The 27,995-nt window shown below is 36.4% G+C and overlaps 1 protein-coding gene across 8 annotated transcripts in view; it reads left to right on the plus strand.

The window, feature by feature from the left end:
* Positions 1-4,807: 4,807 nt before the first annotated feature.
* The window catches only part of LOC138710526 (glycerophosphocholine phosphodiesterase GPCPD1-like), a 279,131-nt gene continuing 255,943 nt past the window's right edge, over positions 4,808-27,995 (plus strand). For 5 of the 8 annotated variants that reach the window (XR_011335253.1, XM_069841478.1, XM_069841485.1 and 2 more), the window contains exon 1: positions 4,808-4,927. The gene's annotated coding sequence lies outside the window, so the exon portion shown is untranslated. Of the gene's footprint in view, positions 4,928-26,437; positions 26,696-27,995 lie in introns of those variants that run through there. The other 3 variants (XM_069841479.1, XM_069841483.1, XM_069841484.1) reach the window with 2 other exon arrangements.

Here is a 27,995-nt window from a genome sequence, read left to right on the forward strand (position 1 = left end):
CGCATGCGGCAATTAAAAGCTATCCATCGCCAGTGGGTATCTTGTATTTTGTTCAACAGTAGCGTGTAGCGAGCAGCTACTATTTTAGGTAGACCTTTTAAGCTGAAAATGGCGACGAGTACGAATAGCTTTATTGAACATCATCGCAAATACGAGTGTCTATGGACTGTTAAAACCTTAATTTTGCAAATCAAGCAGGCCTAAGTATTGGATTGATATTTCATATTTATTAATTAATATATAATAGGCCTACGTTCAACATGCGTACTTTGTAGACACAAAATCTGCATGTATCTTAATTGAACGTCCGTTTTCAACTTGATTCTTTAATATTCTCCCAAACTGCATGTGTAAACAAACACATGGAAAGTTGAACCATGTAGATATACCTTAAGTTATTTAGCGTCGATGGAATTGGTGATAATGATATATTTGGCGAGATGAGGCCGAAGATTCGCCAGAGATTTTACCTGACATTCGACTTATGGTTGTGGGAAACCTCGGGAAAAAAACCCAATCAGGTAGCTAATTAGCCCAAGGGAGACTGGAAGCCAAGCTCGAGCACAACTCCCGACCAGCAGAAAAACGCGCTACCGCCTCAGTCAGGTCGGTGGCCTTGGTCTATGATAATAGATTTTATCTCGATGTGAAGCGACATTTAAAAATAAGCCACAGCTCAAAAAAAAATTTTCATCATGGTTAACTGAAAATATATCGTATGTGTCTACTTTACTATTGCAGAACTCGCGATTGCAAATCAAACGAGTGTTCGCAGTGACTGCGAACTTCGCACAGGTCTATAGCCTACTGTTCTCGATGCCGAGATATTATGAGAGAGGCCGCTCAACACGCCTAATTTTATAGGCTAATCAAATTCGGCGCTGTCATGCCCATAGCGAGGGGAGGTGGCGTCATTGGACGTGGTCACACAAGTTACATTGGTTCATGGCCTAACTACTAATAACATTATCATTCGGCTATGGCTCATGGTCTTGTTACAGTAAGCTTTATTTCGGTGTGCGTAAAGACGTCAAAAAAAGTTATGAATCAATTAAATTTGTTCACATATATACATAAATGTATTGTATTATTATATGTGTACATATAAGTAATATGGGGTGAAAATAAATTAAAACAAGATGAAGACCATGGTTATCGGAAGAAAACTAAAGAATTTAAACTTGGGGTATGCTTTAAATAGTAACATGTGCTGCTGCAAGGAAGTCAAAAGGAGGATAGCAATGGCAAAATAATCTTTCAATAGAAAAAGGAGTAGGCTATCTTCTGCGAAACTCTGAAAAAACTAAGGAAGAGACTAGTGAAGTGTTTTGTGTAGTGTGTGGCATTATATGTGAGGCAATTTAAGGACGCACTGAAAGGAATGGAGAACGGAAGGAACGTTCAGGGCAGAAGAAGATATCAGATTCAGATGATAGATAACATTAAGATATATGGATCGTGTGCGGAGATAAGAGGAAGGCGAAAAATAGAATATATTTATATGAACGCGCCGTAAGCCGTTCCGGCACCTTTTTGTTATTTCTTTTTTATCACGGGACCGAGAAATATTCGAATTTCGCGCCACCAAAACATTGTGAGGCTTCCCCTAACTCAACTTCATTGTGTCTCCACTGAGATCATCCCTGCTAGTTAACACCATGCGGTAGCTGCTTCTTATTAGAATTGTTGGTCCACTTTTGATCAACTTCAACCCTGACAAGTTATGTTAAATCTTCATCATCATCTACAGAGTTCGGACCTTCACAGTCCATTCCGTCCTCATAATCAAAATCACCTACTCAACTTCTCTTTTCCCAGGTAAATGATAATCCAACATAATTTTCGGCAGCCTGGAATGTTGTATTTTTTCTACATGGTTCTTCTAATATGATTTGTTCTTTTGAATTTTTTCGTATATATCTGTGTGTGTGTTTTTTTTTCGATTCATTCCTTATGTCTTCAATTCGTTTATGGTCATAATTTTATGCCTAGTGGTAGGTCATTCACTGTGAACCCAGCATTCTCCAATCTTCCCTGTTTTTCCCCTTTTTCTCAGTCTCCTCATATGATCCATATATTTTAATATCATCTATCATCTGATATCTTCTTTTTCACCGACGTTTTCTCCCGTTCACAATTCATTAGGCAGTTTCTTCTCAGCCAGTGATCCAGCCAATTCCTTTTTATCTTCCTGATCAGTTTCAGTTTTATTATTATTATTATTATTATTATTATTATTATTATTATTATTATTATTATTATTATTATTATATCACTCACTATTTCTAGCACAACTTCATTTCTTAATTTGTCTGTTCATTTCACACGCTCCATTCTTCTCCATATCCACATTTCAAATGCTTCTAGTCGTTTCTCTTCACTTCGTCGTAATGTCCATGTTTCTGCTCCCCATATAATGCCACACTCCACACAAACCAATTCATAATTTTTTATTTAGTTCTTTTTCCAGAGGTCCGCAGAAAATGTTCCCTTTTCTATTAAAAGCTTCGTTTGCAATTGGTATCTTCTTTTTGACTTCCTGGAAACAGCTCATGCTATTACACCTCAAGTATTTGAAGCTGTTCACTTGTTCCATTGCCTCATTTCAAATTCGCACGTTTATCTTCATTATTTTTCTTCCGATAGGCTAACCATCGTATTGTTTGCATTTATCTGTAACCTATACTGATTGCAGCTATCATTTAGTTCCAGTAGCATATCCCTTTGTCTCATCTTCTCTTCCATATCGTCAGCAAATCTTACACATTTTATTTTTCTTCCTCTTATTATCATTCCTCCCACGTTCTGAAAACAGTTCTTGAGATACAATGACTTAATAAATTCAGATCTTAAACTCATTTAGTTTGCATTCTGTTTCAATTTTAAAAGTAGCCCTTCTTTCTGCCACATCCTGTAAAATGTAATACGTGTCATTATGGCTTAACTCTGTTTTATACCGTATTATACTTAGTATGCTATAGGTACGTAAATATCACTTTTGTTGGCGTCGTACAAAATTTTGTCGAATATCCTTTTGAGAAAATTAACTTCATATGTAGATGAAATTATTGTGGACCATCAGTGTGGTTTTAGGCGTAATAGATCGACTATTGATAAGATTTTTTGTATTCGACAGATATTGGAGAAGAGTATAAGGGTACAGTACATCAGTTATTCATAGATTTCAAGAAAGCATATGACTCGGTTAAGAGAGAAGTTTTATATAATGTTCTTATTGAATTTGGTATTCCCAAGAAACTAGTTCGATTAATTAAAATGTGTCTCAGTGAAACGTACAGCAGAGTCCGTATAGGTCAGTTTCTGTCAGATGCGTTTCCAATTCACTGTGGGCTAAAGCAAGGTGATGCACTATCACCTTTACTTTTTAACTTTGTTCTAGAGTATGCCATTAGGAAAGTCCAGGATAACAGACAGGATTTAGAATTGAATGGGTTACACCAGCTGCTTGTCTATGCGGATGACGTGAATATGTTAGGAGAAAATCCACAAACGATTAGAGAAAATACGGGAATTTTACTTGAAGCAAGTAAAGAGATAGGTTTGGAAGTAAATCCCGAAAAGACAAAGTATATGATTCTTGTGACGAGAATATTGTACGAAATGGAAATATAAACTTTGGAATTTTATCCTTTGAAGAGGTGGAAAAATTCAAATACCTGGGAGCAACAGTAACAAATATAAATGATACTCGGGAAGAAATTAAACACAGAATAAATATGGGAAATACCTATTATTATTCGGTTGAGAAGCTCTTATCATCCAGTCTGCTATTAAAAAGTCTGAAAGTTAGAATTTATAAAACAGTTATATTACCGGTTGTTCTTTATGGTTGTGAAACTTGGACTCTCACTTTGAGAGAGGAACATAGGTGAAGGGTGTTTGAGAATAAGGTGCTTAGGAAAATATTTGGGGCTAAGAGGGTTGAAGTTACATGAGAATGGAGAAAGTTACACAACACAGAACTGCACGCATTGTATACTTCACCTGACATAATTAGGAACATTAAATCCAGACGTTTGAGATGGTCAGGGCATGTAGCACGTATGGGCGAATCCAGAAATGCATATAGAGTGTTAGTTGGGAGGCCGGAGGGAAGACAACCTTTGGGGAGCCCGAGACGTAGATGGGAGGATAGTATTAAAATGGATTTGAGAGTGGTGGGATATGATGATAGTAAAGTAAATCCATGGCGCTACAGCCCTGAAGGGCTAAGTCCGACCAGCCGGCTGCTGGCCTCACGTTCACATGCCGAAGCAGAGGTGGACGATCATCCAACCAGAATGGCGGTATCGTGTGGTTAGCACGATGATCCCCTAGCCGTTGTAGCTGGTTGGGATATGATCATAGAGACTGGATTAATCTTGCTCAGGATAGGGACCAATGACGGGCTTATGTGAAGGCGGCAATGAACCTCCGGATTCCTTAAAAGCCAGTAAGTAAGTATGATATATGTAAACCTGACTTTGTCTAATATGGCTATGTGCTGTCTAATGACAGTGAAGTAATGTAGTCTACTTCAGGTGATATAATAAAAATTATATCCTACTATTTAATGTTATACAACGCAACACGTTTCATTATGACGAGTTGAAATTTATATCATATTCATATTATGTTATATAATGCAATACGTTTCAGTATAATATTTCTAATAGCCAATTTGTGTGAAAATTGTTTGGTTTCTTAACTGTTCAAAAAAGATCTGCAATTTTTATCTGTGTCACTCATTGCCATTGGCAGCAGATAATAGAACCGAGCGGCTATTGGCCGGCTGTTGTGCCGTACAAGCAGTCCGATCAGTCAGCGCCTGTGACGATTGCGGTGAGTGAGCACTGTGAGCAGTTGTTATGCAGTTGGCTGTGAAGTGAGTTTGTTTACGGCACCAGTTGGTGCTGTCGTGCGCCAGGTAAGTAATACAATGAATGTATGTAGTTGTAACATCATGAAAATATGAGGAGATTTTGTACACATATTTTTCGCACGCATTTTGTCACGTCTTAAGTTTTTATACAGTTTGAAGTTCAGACTCTTGACACTTGCGTAGGTCTACTTCAACATAACATTAGTTCAATGAATTTGACAGTCTTTGAAATAAGGGCTACACTTCGGTCATCTTCACCGTAACCAGGAGCGAATGAACATGTCATTTGTGCTCTTAATCTAAAGTAACCAGCACCTTAGCCTTCAGAAGTATATATACAGGTAATTATATCGAGGTAAAATATTACTGCAAAATACACATTCTTACTTCATTTGTAGGGTATTGTAGTTATGATCCAAGGGAAAAAATCGTATTTTAGGAAAATAATAGTTATTATTCACAGATTTATAGTACAGTTTGGTGAATGTTACTTATGTCCCGCCCACTATAGGAGACAGGCCAGTTTTACACTAATCCTAAACATCTTGATGGGATAATGAAAACCTAAACTGACCTAACCTAACCTAAGTGCGTCGGTGTCTATTCCAAAATCGGCGGAAGTCGCTCAACGCTCGTTTAACCAATATTCGTTCAGTGGGCGGTGGATACTCTACATTGACCTTTTACGTATGCTCGGTGAGGGTAAACGATGTTTTACGAAAATAAGGGATGACTTTATAATACCCAATTGCATGACGACTATAATGGTGGTCATGATCTGCTTTAGTGTTTAGTAGATTAATAAGTTATCAAAGTAAAATGAAGACCACGCTTGATATTTAATAAGATTGTTTTGAGAATATGATACATAATTTGGTAATTGGTAATTTTACAGAAGAACTACAGCAAAGGAAGTGCATTGTTTTTTTTTCTTTAATAATTGAGTACTACGAATAGTACAGAAGGTATTTATTATGCACTATTGCGGTACTTTGCTAAGGTACGAAATGTATTTACATATGGTTTCTAGTCGAGTCATGTGTACCATAAACAAAAGAAAAATTGAGTGCCGACGCCAATTTTCACATCAAAATAAGGGTGGAAAGTTGCTGTAAAAGTGGTGGCTGGTGGAGAGGTTGGATCGCACGCCTTGCATGTAGGGCCTAAGTTTTTTTATAGGTACCCAGATAGAAAGCGAGTTTTCGTATGGTCGATCACAGTCACAGATGAGGTTTGGTTAGTAGAGGCTTTTCGTATGCCTTGCATAGGCTATACTACGCATTTTGGTCGGTAGTTGGATATGGATAGATATCTGCCTACCTTTGGTACCGCAATTGCAAAATATGATCCTGGCTTCTCTTTCCAGCATCCAGTATTTTCAAGAGAATACCCAGAACTATTCACCTGCTATACGTAGTAATGAATGAATGAATGAATGAATTGCCATCAACCATATTGTTCACACCAGATGTCACGAGCGAACGGATTGTCATTTAAATGTAAAATATGATTGTTAATTACGTCGAAATACAACTTATTTCAACAAAAATCTTCACTGACAAAAAAAAAATGCTTTCTTGCTGGTAAGGTCCTGGCCCCCAAACATCTATTGTCCAGCAATTTGCATCTGAACCTCTCGAGCAAACTTCAGTGTACTTAAATTACATCTCCTCATCACGTCCCATTATGGTGACATTACATCCATCTATCCATCACTACGCACAGCAGGTGAATAGTTCTAGGTTATTCTGTAGAAGGTATTGGGTGCCGAAATTAAAACAACGAAACGAACAGAGTCAATTACACGATGAAAGAGTAATGGAACGGAGAAAAATTCTCTCCGGGGCCGGGATTTGAACCCGGGTTTTCAGCTCTACGTGCTGATGCTTTATCCACTAAGCCACACCGGATACCCACCCCGGCGTCGGACAGAATTGTCTCAGATTAAGTTCCAACTCTTGGGTTCCCTCTAGTGGCCGCCCTCTGCACTACGTCATAGATGTCTATGAACGTAGGACTGAAGTCCACACATGTGCTGAGGTGCACTCATTATGAGTGACTAGTTGGCCGGGATCCGACGGAATAAGCGCCGTGTGGTTTAGTGAATAAAGCATCAGCACGTAGAGCTGAAAACCCGGGTTCAAATCCCGGCGCCGGAGAGAATTTTTTTCTCCGTTCCATTACTCTTTCATCGTATGATGACGCAGAATATCTGCATGAAAATACCATATGTACTTCGGTACATTAAAATAATATACCTATATGATATGCGAAAGACGGCGCTTATTCCGTCGGATCCCGGCCAACTAGTCACTCATAACGAGTGCACCTCAGCACATGTGTGGACTTCAGTCCTACGTTCATAGACATCTATGACGTAGTGCAGATGGCGGCCACTAGAGGGAACCCAAGAGTTGGAACTTAATCTGAGACGATTCTGTCCGACGCCGGGGTGGGTATCCGGTGTGGCTTAGTGGATAAAGCATCAACACGTAGAGCTGAAAACCCGGGTTCACATCCCGGCACCGGAGAGAATTTTTCTCCGTTCCATTACTCTTTCATCGTATGATGACGCAGAATATCTGCATGAAAATATCATAATTATGTACTTCGGTACATTAAAATAATATATAGAGTCAATTACGCTTAATGTCAACTAATAAAACTACACGTGAATGATACAGAAACAACGGAATAATGGAAATATTAATTTTATTACGGCCCTGTACATAATTAGATTTAAAAATAGGGAAATTTAATTAATGTAGGCCTGCAATATTGTGAAAGGTGACATTCCGTAAAGTACATTGAGTGCTCCTTCTTTCATCTCTGCTGAGGCGTGTGAATGTAAAGCCAAATACAAAGTTGAGTAAGAACCAAGTAATATTTTTTATAGTTCAGACCTGTCTTCGGACAGTTGACTAAACGACTAAACAACAACAATAAGTGTGAATTATCAGTAGGCCTATATAATATAATAGCAACGGAATTACTAATACATGTAATAATAGTAGGCCTAATAATAATAATAACGATAATGATGATGATAATAATAATACTAATAATAATAATAATAATAATAATAATAATATGATATACAGTATATAATTGGTTTAGAAAAAAACATTTTACAACATCAGTGAGTTTCTTCAAATACATCTCTGGATATTGTATTGTAATATTTTGTAAGTATTGCTTGTTGTATTATATATATATATATATATATATATATATATATATATATATATACAGCATTTTTTTCAAATTCTCATAACGGTAATCAACTGTTGTTTAGTCAGCTGTCGGAAGACAAGTCTAAGCTCACAAGTGATAATAAGAAGGGATCACTTATGAAGCAACTAGGCCAGGAGATAATGGGGTAAACTATCCTTCCCCCCTCCAGTAATCGACTAATAATATTCATTATAATAAAGCGAAGCGCCCTGGTATTATTTTATTTACGACAATACCCCAGTGTATTCGTTGACAAACCTAATGTTTTTTAGTTTCATGTATTTATAGTCGTTTTTAATTCCTAGATCATATCCCGACTGTCTTAGTTTATTATTGGGAATGCTTGTTGTTGTACTGTGTCTATTCGTGGTAATTAGGGTCCAATCTGGCATTCGTCTTTATTTTACTGAAAACTAATTAAATTCAGTAGAGGAAAACCACGCAAAAGCCTCGATCGAACTCGGGACCTCCTGAATGCGATTTCAGTGCGTTACCACAGAGCCATCTCGTTCGGTATCATTCTTTTATATGCAATAAAATAAACAAAAATTCGTAATTTATTTCACTTCGAAATTTAAATTTGTCCCCGTGGCAATTGAAGGTGAATTTAAACTGTCTCTACATTCAGTACACATATCAGAATATGATTTACAAATCTTTGGACCCAAGTCAGTGTCGAACCTAATATGTCGGCTATGTAGTTCTTACATTTTTTCATGTAGAGATAAGGGACACTAAAATGTATTCTTAATTTGGGAATAACATGCTTTTTCTTAGATAAAGATGCCTTGGACACGATGAAGAAATGAGTATAGACTCGCCTACATTCGAGTGAGCTAGCAAACCATTCACAGTTTAAGACCTGAGCGAAAATATTACAGCTATTAAGTATAATGTTAGTGTTAGTGATAGTGTTAGTGGCAATAGTAGTAGTAGTAGTAGTAGTAGTAGTAGTAGTAGTAGTAGTAGTAGTAGTAGTAGTAGTAGTAGTAGTAGTAGTAGCAGGAGTCAAAATATATGGAGCCTGCTCATTTCCAGGACCTCACACTCGAGCAAAATGCGTCCATAATTCACAAAAATGGGATCTCCACGACAGAGTCCCACAATTTGCAGATGTTTCCTGAAAATGTCCATGTCCAGTGATGAATGCAACCGCTCTCTTCAGTTTCTTCCTACTTAAATGTAGGAGAGACCGGTGCGAGCTAGGCTGGGACTCTCGACTAAATCTTTGCCAAGAGATTGATCAGGATAAGCTAACCATTTTCTTTGGTGTTCTTTCCTGGCCTTGCTTTTACTGCGGTTGTTACACCTGATTTGCTGATTCCGCAGATTGGTTCTGGCTCAATACAGTTTCTTGGTCAGTTTGTCTACTTGTTCACTTCCTTCAGTACCCTGATGTCCCGGCATCCATCGTAATTCTACGAAGTTATTACGTGACAATACCAGGAGGAAATGAAGGCATTCCCACACCAATTTTGATTTAAATTGGTGGGAGCCAAGTAATCTTTAGGGTGGCTTGGCTTAGTATGCCGGTACCATACTGTATTGCTTTTCGTCCAGAAACTTCGAGTAGAAATAAAAACGTAAAAGATATGAAATGTTATAATTTAATAAAATTTAGTGCATTGCTTCTACGCGTAGCAGATGTGTAACTTCGTAATCTTTTCGGTAATGTTACAGAAGAACTAGGCCAAATGAAACACAATTTTTTCTTAACAATTGCTAATTACGAATAATATCGAGTAGGCCTACTAGGAACGTGATTTTACTTTCCGGCACCCAATACTTTCCACAGGATAACCTAGAATTAGTCATCTATTGTACATACCCAGGCTGAGCATGCGCAGTATGTTATAATTGGAACTTGGAAAATTTAGGTAGCCCAAATTTTGTTTCTGGATCTGTACTTAGTCATCATCATCAGTAGCGCTACAGCCCGGGTCGAACCTTGGCTTCTCTCAGGATCCTTCGCTATGAGTCCATATCCTTGGCCACCGTCCACCAGTTCTTAACTCCAAGTTTTCTGATGTCCTTCGTGATACACACAGCTATTCTGTGCGGACGATGATTTGCTGTCTGGTTTTCTCTCATAGCCAAAGGGTCGCAATTACAGCGTCGGAACTCGTTTCTTCGCCCATATATGCTTAGTGCTAACCAGGGACCACGACGAGGACGTGCATATATTGAACTTGGTAGGAATAAATGGCTTTTTTCTGAGATTTTAAGTAGGTTTTAACCTTCGGCAGGTTAAAACCCCTCAGAAGCACATACTGCCCCTTAGGCTCCCTGTGTACTTAGTAATGAATTGATATATTGCCGCCATATTGTCCACATCAGTCGTTTACGATCGAACAGATCACCGTTTAAATGTAAAATACGATTGTTAATTACAGTACGTCGAAATAAAACCTCCTTCGATAATAATCTCTATCTCCACTGGCACTAAAAATGCTTTCTTGCTGGTGCGGTCCAGGCCCCCAAACATCCATTGTCCAGAAATTTGCATCTGGACCTCGAGAAAACTTAAGTATACTTAAATTAGATGTTTCCTCAGCACGTGTCTTTATGGTAGCGATACATCCATTCATTACTAAATACAACAGGTTATTCTGTGGAAAGCATTGAGTGCCGGAAAGTAAAACCACGTGCTTAGTACTCTATATTATTCGTAACAAGCAATTGTTAAAGAACAAAATTGTGCCTCCTTTGATCTAGTTCTTCTCTAGAATTGCCATCTTTTTAAATGATCGTGCAGTGAGAGTTATACCAGGTGCGTAATTTCACGTTTTGCTTGGGGAGGAGACAAGTTTCTACGCAGATTATCGCGTGGCTTACTTCCTCCGTATCTCCTCTGGAATTAACTATTTCCCGACCATAAACGGGGATAAACTTGACCGCTGGTGTTGACATACATCTAATATAGTCAAGTTAATCTCAAGATTTAAACTGAATGGCATTGTTGCTTTGAGAATGAGTCTTGTGATATGTTATGCAGCTAAATTGTAAAATTTAGTCTATCCAATACTGTATTTCCGTTTTAATTTACCCAAATTTTATTGTAAGTGGAACCTAAATATTTATTTTTCTACTGATGACGCCATGTACAAAAATTTTAATTTTATAAATTTAGAAATTAATGTAGAAACAATATGCCTACCTGTAAAATCCACGCCCAAGTGTAATTCAGCACCGTTTATTGCAGCTGCCCTGGTCTTTTCAAGGATTTACAGTAGTGCCATAACTCAGATATACTGTCTCAAAAATCTTTAAAAAATCGACGGTATTATTATTATTATTATTATTATTATTATTATTATTATTATTATTATTATTATTATTATTATTATTGTTAATGGAGCAATGATGGGGTGCCAGTAGAGAACACGGATGACACCACGAAAACCTAACATCAAGCACTGTCTTTGTCCACCACAAATTCCACTTTGACCTGCAGTGATTTGAGCCCGGCTACCTGCATGGCAACCTGACGCCTCTCTTAGAAAATATAATTTCCTTCGTTATAAACTGTGTGCTTAATTTGTTTTCTGGTTTGGTTTGAAGTTGGTCGCCATTGTAACCTGTGGTTTTCATTTGAAATAAATGCATACGACATTTATTATTTACTGAAATGATTACACTGTCTCTAATATACGTAATTTCCAGATAAATCGTCTTCTTGTGATAATGAATATGGCAAAATTCTCCCAATAGTTAATGAGAAATCGCTGTGCATAACTACACGGCATGGCGAAAATTGTCTTCTTTTGTAGGTCTATTAGCCCCGATTTCATATACATCAGATTAACCATCCCCATGTTATGAAATGGCAACATATAACGAATAACTATTACTAGGATCTTCAATCTCGAAAATGAATCTTTTTGGCAACTACCGCTAGATGGAAATTCGGTTGCAAGCTATTACTCCGGTTAAACTATAAAACGTCTTTGATTACTCCATGCAATTTCATCGGGGTTATAAGCGTTATAATATGACTTCTTTTGCAGTAGCTAGATGGCAGCATAGTGAAATTGATAAAAATTGTTGCCTTGAAAGTGCATTAGGCGAATCAATTTGTAATATGTGATCAGGAGTATCAGGGATGATAAAACGTGCATTTTTTGGTGAAAATCTTGAAATCATTGTTTTGCAGAATCACAATAATTCTCTTTTAATTCTTTGAGAAAATGAGAAAATAAACGATTTGCTTTAAACAACTTACGTTTAATAACATGTCACTTTAAGACGAATCGTAGTGTCAGTTCAAATATATTTTTATACTTTGTGCCTTCAATAAGCGCATGATTTAGGCTGAATTAACAGAAATATTGAATATTCATTTATGTACGCCACTTATTCTCCTCTTGTTCTTAACCTATCTGTGATTATTCAACGACAGTACCGAATGAAATGCATTGATTTATTGATAAGAGTCCCGTAGAAGTGGTTCCATTTTTTAGAATAGAAAATTCATTTTAAAATTCTAATATTTCTTATTATTGCCAATTTGGCGGTGTTTTTTTTTTTAAATTATATACAGGTTGTCTCACCTAACTCTGCGACCTCAAATATTTTCGAAATGAAACAAGATGTGAAAACTCTACTTGCGCAGGCATGTATCCATGTCAGGGGCACACAATGGGAGAGTATGCACAATCCAACAACTTAAAACAATAACACTTTCAATTCAAAGTTACCTTTTTTAAATGGAACATGTGTTTTTTCTAGCCAACTGAAAACTAGAGATACAGTTAGTGATAACAGAATTGTTCCACTTTTCTAAACCTCATGCCTTCTGAAATAACTAAACTTTAAAAGGTGGCAAAGGAGACACTGTTTGTGTTGTTATGCAAAGAGTGTAGTACTGTACAACAGTAAGGATTGCTTGCAGTGTCTCTGTACTAAAAGCATGCATTAAACAGAAGACGCTAGTGCACTAGTGTCTCCTGATCTGGTCTGCAGTACGTCTGTCAGTGTCAAAGAGATAAATACCGGAGTAATATTTTGTTTACGGATGAAGCTTCCTTCACAAATCATGGTAATGTGAATTTAAGGAATATGCACTACTGGTTCGTGTAAAATCCCAACTGGTTTCCCGAGGTTGCTCTTCCACAGCAGTGGAGTATCAATGTTTGGTGCGGTATCATTGGCAACCGTATTGTAGGTCCCTATTTTTTATCAAGGAACATTAAACGGATAACATTACATTACGCAGCATTTCTTCAATATACTCTACCCCTGTAAACTCGTCTATCAATGTAGTTTCAGCATAATGGGTGTCCCACACACTTCGCACATGTTTACAGAGAAATAGTGGATGCAAAGTTTTCAAATCTGTGGATAGGATGGGGTGATCCTGTTAGATGGCCAGCTCGATCCACCGACTTGACGCCATAAGACTTCTTTCTCTGGGACTCAGTGAAAGATAGTGTATCAGGAAGTTCCAACGACACTAGAGACTATGCAACAGCGTATTACTGCGGCTTGTGTTGCAATATAACACTTAATTACTTACTTACTTACTTACTTACTTACTGGCTTTTAAGGAACCCGTAGGTTCATTGCCGCCCTCACATAAGCCCGCCATTGGTCCCTATCCTGAGCAAGACTAATCCAGTCTCTGCCATCATATCCTACCTCCCTCAAATCCATTTTAATATTATCTTCCCATCTACGTCTCGGCCTCCCCAAAGGTCTTTTTCCCTCCGGCCTCCCAACTAACACTCTAAATGCTTTCTGGATTCGCCCATACGTGCTACATGTCCTGCCCATCTCAAACGTCTGGATTTTATGTTCCTTATTATGTCAGGTGAAGTATACAATGCGTGCAGTTCTGCGTTGTGTAACTTTCTCCATTCTCCTGTAACTTCATCTCTCTTAGCCCCAAATATTTTCCTAAGAACCTTATTCTCAAGCACCCTTAATCTCTGTTCCTCTCTCAAAGTGAGAGTCCAAGTTTCACAACCATACAGAACAACCGGTAATATAACTGTTTTATAAATTCTAACTTTCAGACTTTTTGACAGAAGACTAGATGACAAAAGCTTCTCAACCGAATAATAACAGGCATTTCCCATATTTATTCTGCGTTTAATTTCCTCCCGAGTGCCATTTAGATTTGTTACTGTTGCTCCAACATATTTGAATTTTTCCACCTCTTCGAAGGATAAATCTCCAATTTTTATAGTTCCATTTCGTACAATATTCCGGTCACGAGACATAATCATATACTTAGTCTTTTCGGGATTATTTCCAACCCTATCGCTCTACTTACTTCAACAAGAATTTCCGCGTTTTCCCTAATTGTTTGTGGATTTTCTCCTAACATATTCACGTCATCCGCATAGACAAGAAGCTGATGTAACCCGTTCAATTCCAAACCCTCTGTGTTATCCTGAACTTTCCTAATGGCATATTCTAGAGCGAAGTTAAAAAGTAAAGGTGATAGTGCATCTCCCTGCTTTAGCCCGCAGTGAATTGGAAAAGCATCAGATAGAAAATGGCCTATACGGACTCTGCTGTAAGTTTCACTAAGACACATTTTAATTAATCGAACTAGTTTCTTGGGAATACCAAATTCAATAAGAATATTATATAAAACTTCTCCCTTAACTGAGTCATACGCTTTTTTGAAATCTATGAATAACTGATGCACTGTACCCTTATACTCCCATTTTTTCTCCAATATCTGTCGAATACAAAAAATCTGATCAATAGTCGATCTATTACGCCTAAAACCACACTGATGGTCCCCAATAATTTCATCTACATATGGAGTTAATCTTCTCAAAAGGATATTCGACAAAATTTTGTACGACGTCAACAAAAGTGATAGTCCTCGAAAGTTACTACAGTTAGTCTTGTCCCCCTTCTTAAAAATAGGTACGATTATGGACTCCTTCCATTGTTCTGGTACAATTTCCTTTTCCCAAATTGCAAGTACAAGTTTATAAATTTCGCTAGATACTGCCCATCCACCCTCTTGTATTAATTCTGCTGGAATTTGATCAATACCTGGAGACTTGTACTTTTTCAGATTTTCTATCGCAATTTCGACTTCAGAAGGTTTGGGTTCCGGTATAAATGGCTCAGCAGTTTGTATTTCAATTTCGTCCCGATCATTTCTACTTGGCCTATGTATATTTAGTAGTTGCCCAAAATAGTTTTTCCATCTGTTCAGGATTGAATGAGAGTCTGCAAGCAAGTCACCATTCTTATCCTTGATCACGTTTACCCTTGCCTGATATCCATTTTTAAATTCCTTTATACCCTTATATAAATCTCGAATGTTTTTATTCTTACTATTTGTTTCTACCTCATTCAGTTTTTCCTTCAAGTAATCTCTCTTTTTATTCCTAAATGTATGACTTGCTTCCCGTCTTTCATTGAAATAATGATCTCTATTCTCCACAATTGGATCCTGTAAGAATTTCAATTTTGCCTGTTTCCTTCTATCTACTGCAATGGAACAATCTTCATCAAACCATGGTTGCAATATAACACTAGGCCTACTATCTGTGCAACGCTCTCTTGTTCACCATCTCTACAAGTGTATTGATGCAAACGGTGGAAAAGACATTACTGATTATTTGTGAGTGTGTTTTCCGTGCTGGATGTAATTTAGAAACGTGAAGTTTCTTTGAGCTATAGACCACTAGTATTTTGTTTAGGAAAGTAAAACTATTTTCGTTATCAGTAATTGTACCTCTAGTGTTCAGTTCGATAGAAAAATATACATGTTCCATTTAAAAAAAGGTAACTTTGAGTTAAAAGTGATATTGTTTTAAGTTTTTGGATTGTGCATACCCTTTCATTGTGTGAGCCTCTGACAAGGGTACATGCCTGCGCAAGTAGATTTTTCACATCTTGTTTCATTTCGAAAATATTTGAGATCGCAGAGTTAGGTGAGACACCTGTATATGCAGATTTAATAATTCTGGCTTAAGAATTTAAACACGATGAGATTGGTATAATAATAATAATAATAATAATAATAATAATAATAATAATAATAATAATAATAATAATAGTACTTTTCTTTGTCTTGCTTGAATAAACTCATGGATTAGGTTACATTGCAGTAATTTCGGCATGGTTCATGCTACCTTGCAGCATTTTCGGCATCAATTTTCGGTTTTTACGTATTTTTTATATGAATTTTAATAGATGTCTACATTCATTTGTTGAGAAAATTGCGAACGAAGTCTGCCATCAAAAGAAATAAATTGAAATTATGAAAATGTTATTTAAAAATATATACAGATTCCGCTAATGAAACAAGTATTGTGGAGTTCGTTTAAAATTTTCATTATGTCCCCCCCCCCCCGCATTATTATACGAACTTCTTTCTTACTTACTTTCTGTCTTTCTTTCTGAAAGAAACACGTTGAGAAAAATGTTGAGAGCAGTTAGAGATCCAGATACTTTGAAACAGAGGAAACTACGCAATATAGAAATTTACGTTTTTTACAATGAATTTGATATTGTAGCCAGATTAAGCAAGAAGACCGCGATGGATTGGGTTTGTGCTAAGAGTTCCAGAAGAAAGGAGAGTAAAAAGGGTATTCACAGAAACTCCTTTAGGGTAAATACTATTGCGAAGATCTACAGTTGGCTTAGATATTTGAATAATGTGGAGGGGAATTAAAATTTTTAGAAATCTATGTTAACTGAAAAATTGTATATACAGAGTGCAGTGGTATTATATTGTAAATTCAGCAATATTTTATAAAGTTTTGTAATAATAATAATAATAATAATAATAATAATAATAATAATAATAATAATAATAATAATAATAATAATAATAATAGCCACCGGCGTGGCTCAGTTAAGGCGCTTACCTGCTGGTCTGAAGTTGCGCTCGGGCGCGGGTTCGATCCCGCTTGGACTGATTACCTGGTTACGTTTCTTCCGAGGTTTTCCCCAACCGTAAAGTGAATGCCAGGTAATCTATGGCGAATCCTCGGTCTCATTTCGCCAAATAGCATCTATCACCAATCTCATCGACGCTAAATAACCTCGTAGTTGATACAGCGTCGTTAAATAACCAACTAAAATAATAATAATAATAATAATAATAATAATAATAATAATAATAATAATAATAAGAAGAAGAAGAAGAAGAACCCGCTTCATTTCGCAATTTAAAAGCGTGTTTTTTGGGTTATGAGAAGAAGTACTTGTAAAGAAATGGTTAGAAAACTGGCAATTAATAATAATAATAATAATAATAATAATAATAATAATAATAATAATAATAATAATAATAATAATAATTCGCGTTATCGCGTCTCTAGAATTTAAAGGATCTCTACATATTGAACACACTTGTGTGTCACGGAGGTGGGGTACCAGTTGTAAATTATGCATTAGCCTGCAGGTATTGAGGAAAATTGCAAATCAGGATATGGTAATCGGCCTTCTGGACTTCCCCGCTCAAATGCAGCTCACTATCTCGCCCATTTCTGGCACCAATACCTGATGTTGCTGGACTTCCCCCAGTAAGAAGTAGAACATCTGCTCTTTTACATTCACTTCCTTCTGACGCCGCACTTCTCGTAATCCTTCAGTAATTGAATTCAGCTCCAGTACATAAGAAATTGAGAAATGTAAAAATGGTAATTGTTTATTCTCCGCGTAAAACTTGTATTATACGATGTGGCCAACCAGACTTGATCTCTGATGTTTATTAACTACGCCGTAAAAATGTGCAATCATGAAGACGCCCTTGTACCTGATCCTGTTCCCGTTTCAGGTTCTTAACATCTCCAGTGCTTGGACTTTCCTGTCTGATTACGAGCTTGTTTCTCGTCGCACAAGCTATGCACTTACGATAGCTATAATAGTAATTTACATGATGTTGTGTAATATTTAGAAATGTATTACTTTTTTATTCGTTTATATTCTTTCATCCAAGTTATTCTTCAGGAAATACACTGTTTACAATTTGTAGTCGACCTTTTCTAGATTTAAAAATATTATAATTTTATAATACAGTATATTAATTTTGTTTGGATGTTAATATGAAATGATAATAATAATAATAATAATAATAATAATGACAACGATAACGTCTATAATTATTATTCGACATACTAATTGAAACTTTGTCCAATATTCTTTTGAGAAGATTAACTCCATATGTAGATGAAATTATTGGGGATCATCAGTGTGGTTTTAGGCGTAATAGATCAACTATTGATCAGATATTTTGTATTCGACAGATAATGGAGAAAAAATGGGAGCATAAGGGTACAGTGCATCAGTTATTCATAGATTTCAAAAAGGCATATGACTCGGTTAAGAGAGAAGTTTTATATGATATTCTTATTGAATTTGGTATTCCCAAGAAACTAGTTCGATTAATTAAAATGTGTCTCAGTGAAACGTACAGCAGAGTTCGTATGGGTCAGTTTCTGTCAGATGCGTTTCCAATTCACTGCGGGCTAAAGCAAGGAGATGCACTATCACCTTTACTTTTTAACTTTGCTCTAGAATATGCCATTAGGAAAGTCCAGGATAACAGAGAGGGCTTGGAATTGAACGGGTTACATCAGCTGCTTGCCTATGCGCATGACGTGAATATGTTAGGAGAAAATCCAAAAACAAATACGGAAAACACGGGAATTTTACTGAAAGCAAGTAAAGAGATAGGTTTGGAAGTAAATCCCGAAAAGACAAAGTATATGATTATGTCTCGTGACGAGAATATTGTACGAAATGGAAATATGAAAATTGGAAATTTATCTTTTGAAGAGGTGGAGAAGTTCAAATATCTTGGAGCAACAGTAACAAATATAAATGATATTCGGGAGGAAATTAAACACAGAATAAATATGGGAAATGTCTGTTATTATTCGGTTGAGAAGCTCTTATCATCCAGTCTGCTATTAAAAAATCTGAAAGTTATAATTTATAAAACAGTTATATTACCGGTTGTTCTTTATGGTTGTGAAACTTGGACTCTCACTTTGAGAGAGGAACATAAGTTAAGGGTGTTTGAGAATAAGTTGCTTAGGAAAATATTTGGGGCTAAGAGAAATGAAATTACAGGAGAATGGAGAAAGTTACACAACACAGAACTGCACGCATTGTATTCTTAACCTGACATAATTAGGAACATTAGATCCAGACGTTTGAGATGGGCAGGGCATGTAGCACGTATGGGCGAATCCAGAAAGCATATAGAGTGTTAGTTGGGAGGCCGGAGGGAAAAAGACCTTTGGGAAGGCCGAGACGTAGATGGGAGGATAATATTAAAATGGATTTGAGGGAGGTGGGATATAATGATAGAGAATGGATTAATCATGCTCAGGATAGGGACCAATGGCGGGCTTATGTGAGGGCGGCAATGAACCTCCGGGTTCCTTAAAAGCCAGTAAGTAAGTAAGTATACTAATTGAAACATTCTAACAAGAGATATATTTTTCGATGTGGACATCGATATAATTTTGTAGGCTATTTGTCGATATTTTCATAAGTAAAATATTGATCTAGATCTAACAATATTATATCGATATGCGATTTTCAGATTTTTGTCCATGCATGATTATCCATTTATAATCTGAATAGGAACGTAATTGTTTTCTTTTTCGATTGAGGAAAAGGCCAAAGAACTTGCTACTGTTCGTGTTATCAGCAATAGTTCTTCAGAAAAACTGCAGAGTGGGTGAGAAGTCACTCCCTATTTTTAAACACCTATTTCTCAAAAGGTTTACACAATAGAAACCCCATTTTTGCTCACACATTGCCATTGCATGTGCGAAAGTCACAACTCAATATGTGCTCCAGCATTTTCAAGACATTTCCTCAAACGGATAGGTACATTTTCCACACTTTTCTTAGGTACTCGGCGGGAGTAGCAGCTATGACTTCACGGATCCTATCTTCAAGCTCATCAAGAATTTGAGGTTTGCTCCGATACAATTCTTCTTTGGCCCATCCCCATAAAAAGAAGTCACATGAGGTCAGATCTGGACTTCGTGTTGTTGGACCATATCTGTTGCGAGACACCATGAATGGTGAACGTTACTTGACAATGTTACATTTTCTTCGGCCTACAATTTCTGCATGGGACGAAGCACATGAACTGCTATTTATGCAAGATTCTCGATTCTTTGTGAAAATACTTTTTTTTTTGTCGCTTGCGAAAGCTCCTTAGAAAGAGACATGTTTGTTACGTTAAAAGATACCTGTTCTACTACGACAGTCATGTCAACTGATGCCCACATTCGCAAGCGCGCGCTTTAGAGCTCAGGAGAGCCTGAGCGCTTTACAGCGGAAAGGAAAGAGACAGACGAAAGAGATAGTATATGCCGCTTGATCGAGCTATATACAGGGTTGGCCAGCACTAATTTAAAGGATAAAGGGAAGAGAGCTTATTAAAACTATATCCATGTTAATTTTTAGATTTTTCTGAGAAATATAAATGCATTACTATAACGTAAGTTTTAATTCTAACGCTCATTTTTCACAAATTTGCTTTTTATTGAAAAGGAATATTTCCTCAATTTTTTTTCTTTTTTAGAAAAATAAAATTTTCAGATATGTTTATTTAGGCCTAGTAGCCTTACAGGTAGCCTACTGAAACAATGTTTTCGTAAATACTTTTTACTGAAGATAGTGTACTAAAAAATTTGAAAATATTCACATGGAAAATGTTTGTAAGGAAATGAATTAACGAAGCAACTACTGTTACATCATAAACAAAAGATATGTGCTCATGTGTTGTAAAAACGATCGCTCTATAGCTTCAACAGATTTGGAGAAAATAATTTAATATTCTAATGATAGGAAGTTGCGCACCAATATCAACTTAAAAGCGTAACGCGATAAGAGTTTTGTTATGTAATATTAGTTACAGTTAAAACATAGCTTATACAGTACATAGGTAACTTTGCTTTGTACTAAAATATTATTTGGATTAGTTTATTGATTAATTTTATAAGGTTAAAGATACCATCAATTCCAACTTATCATGTCATACTCAATCTCTTTCTTTGGGATATCACTTTCTTTATGAATGATGTGCTTCATTCACTTATTACAGTATTGTTGTACTACTATGGAATTTAAGTGAATATTCCTTCTTAACTCTTTATTATGTTATTAACGTTTAAAATACAATATCAGGATTAAGAAACTGGTATTAGTACTTCTGTTTTACAGACAATATAGATAGGCCTAATATCAAACAGAAAGAAGCTGTATAAAAATAACGACATAAAATTTCACGTTCCGTTTGAAGGTTGTACAACACTGTTTTCTTAACCCAACAGGCTGCTTATTCATATACATAATCCTTCCTCCTTCCATACCTAGCTCTTGATGCCCGCGCACGACGTCAAGGTCAGAAAAATGCGCTTGCTTTGACATCATTATACTACGAGACGCTACTGAGATACAGCATTGAGTACAGTAAACATGTCAATCATCCTGTAGGGAGGGGTGATTTTCAGGACTCGAACCGAGTGCGACGAGTTTGGCCATAGTTGCCCTAAAATATTTACTATTTCTCATGAACCATTCTGTATATAAAGGAGAGCTCTTATCGATGAGAATTGCTGGATAGAAGTGTAAGGTATAATAATACCTTATATACATCAAATTATGACGTTAGATCACGTCTTTCACGGCACATAATGCTCCGAGCAACCTGAGATTAATGATTACAGCGATGTTACAATAAAGTTAATAAACTTCCAGGTAGTTATTTTCAAAAATGAATATTTTACCAAACAACTTCATGAGACTACTAGGAACATGTCACCTTTTAAATCTCTGGTTTGGTGTAGCGAAACTTACTTAAGAAATTAAGTGAGAAATCTTTCACATGTACCGACAGTTATGAAGGATAATTTATTATGTATGTATATAATATTTTAATCCAATGCCACCAGGTTGCAGTGGCGTATACTGGTTAAAAGGTTTGGGCTACCGCTGACCCTATTATTACACAAAATATATCTAACAATTGCTTTAATTTTAATTACTATGGTAAAACTAATAATACAAAATTATTACATTATGTTATATTATAAACTTTTTCTTTTGTAATTTCCTTGGGCTACCGCCGGTAGCCCCGGTAGCCCGCAAAATACGCCCCTGCCAGGTTGTCATTTGACATTTCTGGTCTCTCCTGGCAATGGCTGATTTGTAACCCACTTCTGAGGTTGGGGCGCCTAGAAGGCGGAGTTACGCTGCCCCGATAATTTATTATATTGTTTCATTAATTTTAAAGAACAATGAAACTTTTACACATGCAGTTATACTGTATGGAAATACTGCTTTAGCAGGTGCTTAACAATAATTTATAGTGTAGGCCTATAGCATTTATGACAATTTAGTCGATACGTGTTTTACCTTTTGTGAATTAGGAAACATTGTCTTTCTTGCAATCTTCTTCCGTAAGTGCCTGACCAGAATGATCGTAAGCGATCCTGCAGCTACCAGACTGCTAGGAAATGGAAAGACAAATTACCTAATGATTAGGCTACATTTATTGTTTATTTAGATTGTATCAGTATATTTAAATAGTTCAAAATAATGGTTCAAAATTCCACTACCGGCTTCAATGCACTTTTCCGCTCTGCTGACAAGTGTTGCCCTTTTGAGGTTGTCTTGTTTCTTTATGAGGGCAGCACTATTCATAATGCGAGCGACCATTGTTCCTTGTGAGTTGTGCTTATTTCGTTAGTAGCATTCAAACGCCTCATTTCCACACCCTTTGAAAGTTGTACACATATTTATATGAACTTTTTGCTCAGAATAGTCCATACTACCACACCATAAAATATTTACTATTTCTCTTGAATCACCCCCCCCTCTCTCTCTCTCTCTCTCTCTGTATGTGTGTTTTTTCGTCTTACTTCTAAAAACCCAAGTTCAATTTTTTTTTCCCAGTTTCGAAATCTGTGTATATTTTCAAAATGAGTCTACGGATAATACCTCGTAGGCTAAATCCACAAATGTTTCTATATTTTATAAATAACAAATGCATAATAGTTGTTAGATGGGGATAAAAAGAATTATGAAGTTATTTTGCTCTCTTGTACAATTTTCTCAAATGCAGCTACGAGGTTTTACAAGTAAGCCAACGGTGTGTAGGCCTATTCATGTGTGCATGCGTGTAAGCATGTGTAGCGTATAAAGGGTATACGGTTAGAACGTATCTCATGTTTGATATTTATTTAGGTATATTAAATGACATAGGAAATATAAAAAAATCAGGAACACTCACCCTTATGAGCAAAGCTCGTGTTTGGATGAAGTTACTCTCTCTCTCTCTCTCTCTCTAAATAACTTACAAGAAATACAAGTTATATATTCATTCATTCATAGTGTTCTCCCCAAAGGCAGGTCTTTCACTGCAAACCCAGCATTCTCCAGTCTTTTCTATTTTCTGCCTTCCTCTTTGTCTCCTCATATGATCCATATATATCTTAATGTCGTCTATCATCTGATATCTTCTCCTGCCCCGAACTCTTCTCCCGTTCACCATTCCTTCGAGTTCATCTTTCAGTAGGCAGTTTCTTCTCAGCCAGTGACCCAATCAATTCCTTTTTCTCTTTCTGATCAGTTTCAGCATCATTCTTTCTTCATCCACTCTTTCCAACACAGCTTCGAAGTTATATATATATATATATATATATATATATATATATATATATATATATATATAAACAAACAAAAAGACTAATTTCATACATGCTATCGATTTAAATATCATTTATAGGCAGTTGTCTAATTTTTAAATTGAAATTGATAACGGAAAATGTTGAAAATTTGGGTCCATTTTGATTATGGAGCTATCTATATGAGCTTGCTCCCAGACTAATACTGTTTCTTAATGGTAAATTAACATTTCGCCTAGTATTGTAAACATAAGTAAATGTTAGATTATCTTTGAGGTATTTGTGATTTTGTATAATTGTTTAAACTTGTGCAATATTTAAATGAAATATGAGTTTACAAGGGTAATGAATACGTTTAAAGCAGATTTTGAGTATCCTTTTTTTTTTTTTTTTTTTGTAGAAAGAAATGGAGGATCTAAAGAAATTTCTTAACTTCTATCTCACGCAATAATGCCCATATTGGATGGTGGACTAAGAAAGGGCTTAATAAACTGTACACATAATACTGATTGGCAAAATACTACAAGGAATATCAAATTTACAAATTAAGTATTGGCGTAGGTTTCCGCGGCCGATGTCCTTGGGTCGCTGGTTTCTGGACTTTCACCGCGTCATCTCGGTTGTTGGAGCTGAAGTTTCAACCCTCTCGCTATGACCACAGCAAGATGGTCGAAACGCCAGCTCCAGCAACCGAGGCGACCCGACAGAAGCCCGGAAACAAACAACCCACCGAATGTATTGATGAGGGGCGGTCGTCCTGAGAGGCCACCCCAATATTTCTTCCCCCATAAATTCTTTTTTCGCATTTAAAATACCTTAATTTTGTTCAGGACAGTGTACTGGATTCATAATTGTTTCAGTGAATTTCGTCACATTAAGCGATGTGTGTCGGTGAAACGTCACAGATTGTATGACACTAAATATTGTGAGCTTGAGCCCGCGTCAAAGGGCCCCACAATTTGAGTCACTTTAGCACTCAACTGCCATGCCGATGGAAATTCACGAAGTGTTACGAAGTTACCGTTACGAGTATATGCTTCGTTTGGGGCCCGTCCAAGCTGGCCCGCCTGACGGACGGAAGCAACTGTCGCAGATATTTGTTGTTCTGTGAGTCGCAGTGAGTTAATTCTAGAAAATGCTTTAAGTTTAAAATATGTGGGATAGTAAATATCGCAGCACAAATTGATTCCGCGGTCAAAATTTAAATTCAGAAACACAACGTACAGGTCACAAAAAAAAAAAAGCATATAGGCCTTACTGGTCACAAAAAAGGCATATAGGCCTACTAGGGAGAATAATAATTGATGCTTTACTATTTTGCGGAACTCACGAATTATCACTGAGGGATCATAGCGAAAATCAAGGATCTGCAAATCACAGAAATTTGTTAGACTTATCTTTATTTGCCAGCCTTGATAATCCATTGGATGAACACTTAAACAGTATTTCTTTTTTAAATATACTTCACAACTATACAAAATGAATTATTAGACAGTATGTATGAGGCATACATCGAAGATCTGAAGCAGGACATTAATTCTACAGATCTTGTTGCTGTGCAGGCTGACGAAAAAACAGACATAACCTGCAAAAGCCAATTTGTTATTATTTTGAGGTACACAAAAGGTTGTAAACTTGTGAAAAGATTTCTTTCTTTCAAAGAGGTAAACAATCGTACGGCTAACGTTCTGAGCGATGTTCTAAAACAAAGTCTACAACCTTTCAATTTAGAAAATAAACTCATAGCTCAAGCATATGCTGGTGCTGCAGTAATGAGTGGAAATCAGGGCGGGGTCCAGACTTTGGTGCAGAAAACATTTCCTTATGCGAAATTTGTTCATTACTACGCCCACCAACTTAATTTAGTTATAAAAAGTGCATGTTCAAAACTCATTAAATCAGTGAAGTTGTTTTTTGCAAATATTACTGGCTTCACAAATTCTTCTCCACTTCACCTAAACGCAGTGATCTATTGCGATCTGTGTGCAGTAAGCGCATATAAACCATTTTAGCAATAGGATGGAATTTTCAGTCCCGAGTTGTATCCTCTGTTAAGAAAAATAAAGAGGAGCTATTGAAATGCTTCGAAAGGATTGAAGAGGGAGATAACTCAAATGAATGGGAAGATATAACAGTGGGAGAAGCTTTTGACCTAAAAACTTGTTAAATAATAATGCATTTTTGTTTTTGTTTCAATTTCTTTTATAACTTGATGAAACATGTTGGTATATTATACAATATAATACAGATGCAAACTGCAAATAGATTGAGCATATCTGACGCATTACAACATTTTGAGTCAGCTGTAATGGAAATCAGAAAGAACACTAACAGATATGAAATAAATGTCGATGATGAAGAAGAATATTCGTTTCCGCCAAGAAAAAGGCTGAAACTCAGTAGGCAAGTAAATCTGTCGGGAGATGACAAAGAAGTATGCGATATCATTATCAACTAATTCAATGGATGTTTCTTGCAGTCACATATATTTGACAACTTTAATGTAATCTACTTGATCCAAAGAAATTCCCTTCATACAGATATAAGTTCCCAACCATCCTGGCTAATGTTTTCATAAAAATTACAGTTCATTAATTTCGAAAGAAAAATTTATTAACGAATGATCAGTTATCTGTCGAAATGATACATTTAAAGACAATTCCTCTGTGTGTGATTTTTTTCATTTGAAGTGAGCAAAGCCCTTCGAATCTCACTAACAACACCTATTTCAACAGCTGAGTCAGAATGAAGTTTCAGCACATTAAACAGGATAAAAACATTTCTCAGAAACACCATGGGTCAAGATAGGCTGAATTTGTTGGCTTTCTGTTTTAACCATAAGAAGCATCTCCATCAATTTCCGAACTTGAACATGATCATCGAAAAGTTTGCCAGCCAGAAGGACAGACGAGCACATCTTCTTTATAAATAACTCTACAAATTGGTGAGTTTAATGTTGAATTTGCGTTATTATGTAGTTGGTAGTTTTAGTTGTATTATGCTGAAATTAACTAAAATGAAATAAAAAAAATCTTGGTGCATTATTTAACGTATAGTACCGCACAACTTGTAAAATATCTGGCCTTACCAACAAAAATGTTCACGAGCCGCCACTGGTATGGATTGTTTTACATAATCTGCTGCATAGGTAAGACATATGAGAATACCATCTCACATGCTGATTTGTACTGATGCTCAGATATTTGACAACTGCAGCTTATTTCAAAAGGGAGACATTTACAATTAAAATTAGAAGGACTACATTTATTATGTATTATTAAATTTAAATTACTACAATGATCCAAAGATGGTTGACGCTAAGAGAAAGGAATTTTCGCTTTACGCCATCGCAAAGTGATTCTCTCCAAATGTTATCCGTACCTCGCTCAAGCGCGTGCGTCAGCTGGTGATCTTGACAGAGCTCGGTAAATGATTTCGACACCTCAAGCCAAGGTTGCATGTTTGTGTGTTGGGGCTATCCGAGTTGATCTGTTACAGCTGTTCAGCGTGGTGTAGAACGCAGTATGGACGTGAACTTTCCTCACAGAAAAGCGTTCGGTACTGGGGCAACAAACTGACTACAAGGGGCATGTTTTTCTTTTATTTTGGTTACCTCTTAGATATTTAAATCTACTGGCGACAACACATAGCCTACAGTATTATGCAACCTCCTTCTGAGCTCCGCCAAGGCCGTCATGTGGCGCATGCGGTTGCGTAGGTTGTGCAGAGAACTTCTGAGAGATATCCTTTCCAATGGCTCAAACCGGAAGTGCGTACAGAGGTATTTGTTTATCTAATTTTTCCCTTAAGTTCGCATAGATAAAGCACGATTTACTATCAAAACAACTTTATCACTTAAATTAACAAAGACTCTCCGCTTTGGTAAAACACAAATGAATCTACACACATAGTACCTAAGTAGAACAAAAAACATTTCTAACGTGTCATTTATATTTCGTCCATTCAATAAGCACAAAAACCACACTGAAAATTTGCAGGCCAGATACCATAACCTAAAACCAATAACTGGTACATTAAAATTACATTCTTTCATTCCGTTGTCAAAAACTGAAGATTTAGTAAAACAATTTTCTTTCAAGAAAGAAGGTAGACGAATGAAAATTTAAAGTGTGAATGAAAATAAAAATTTAAAAAGCATAATGTACAATTATTTGAAGATATCATAATAAGTAAATTAGCAGTGTTTCCTCGAGTGACTTGATCCGTACTGGGTGCAACGTTCA

The sequence above is a fragment of the Periplaneta americana genome, chromosome 12, assembly GCF_040183065.1.
Source record: "Periplaneta americana isolate PAMFEO1 chromosome 12, P.americana_PAMFEO1_priV1, whole genome shotgun sequence".
Classification (NCBI taxonomy): domain Eukaryota; kingdom Metazoa; phylum Arthropoda; class Insecta; order Blattodea; family Blattidae; genus Periplaneta; species Periplaneta americana.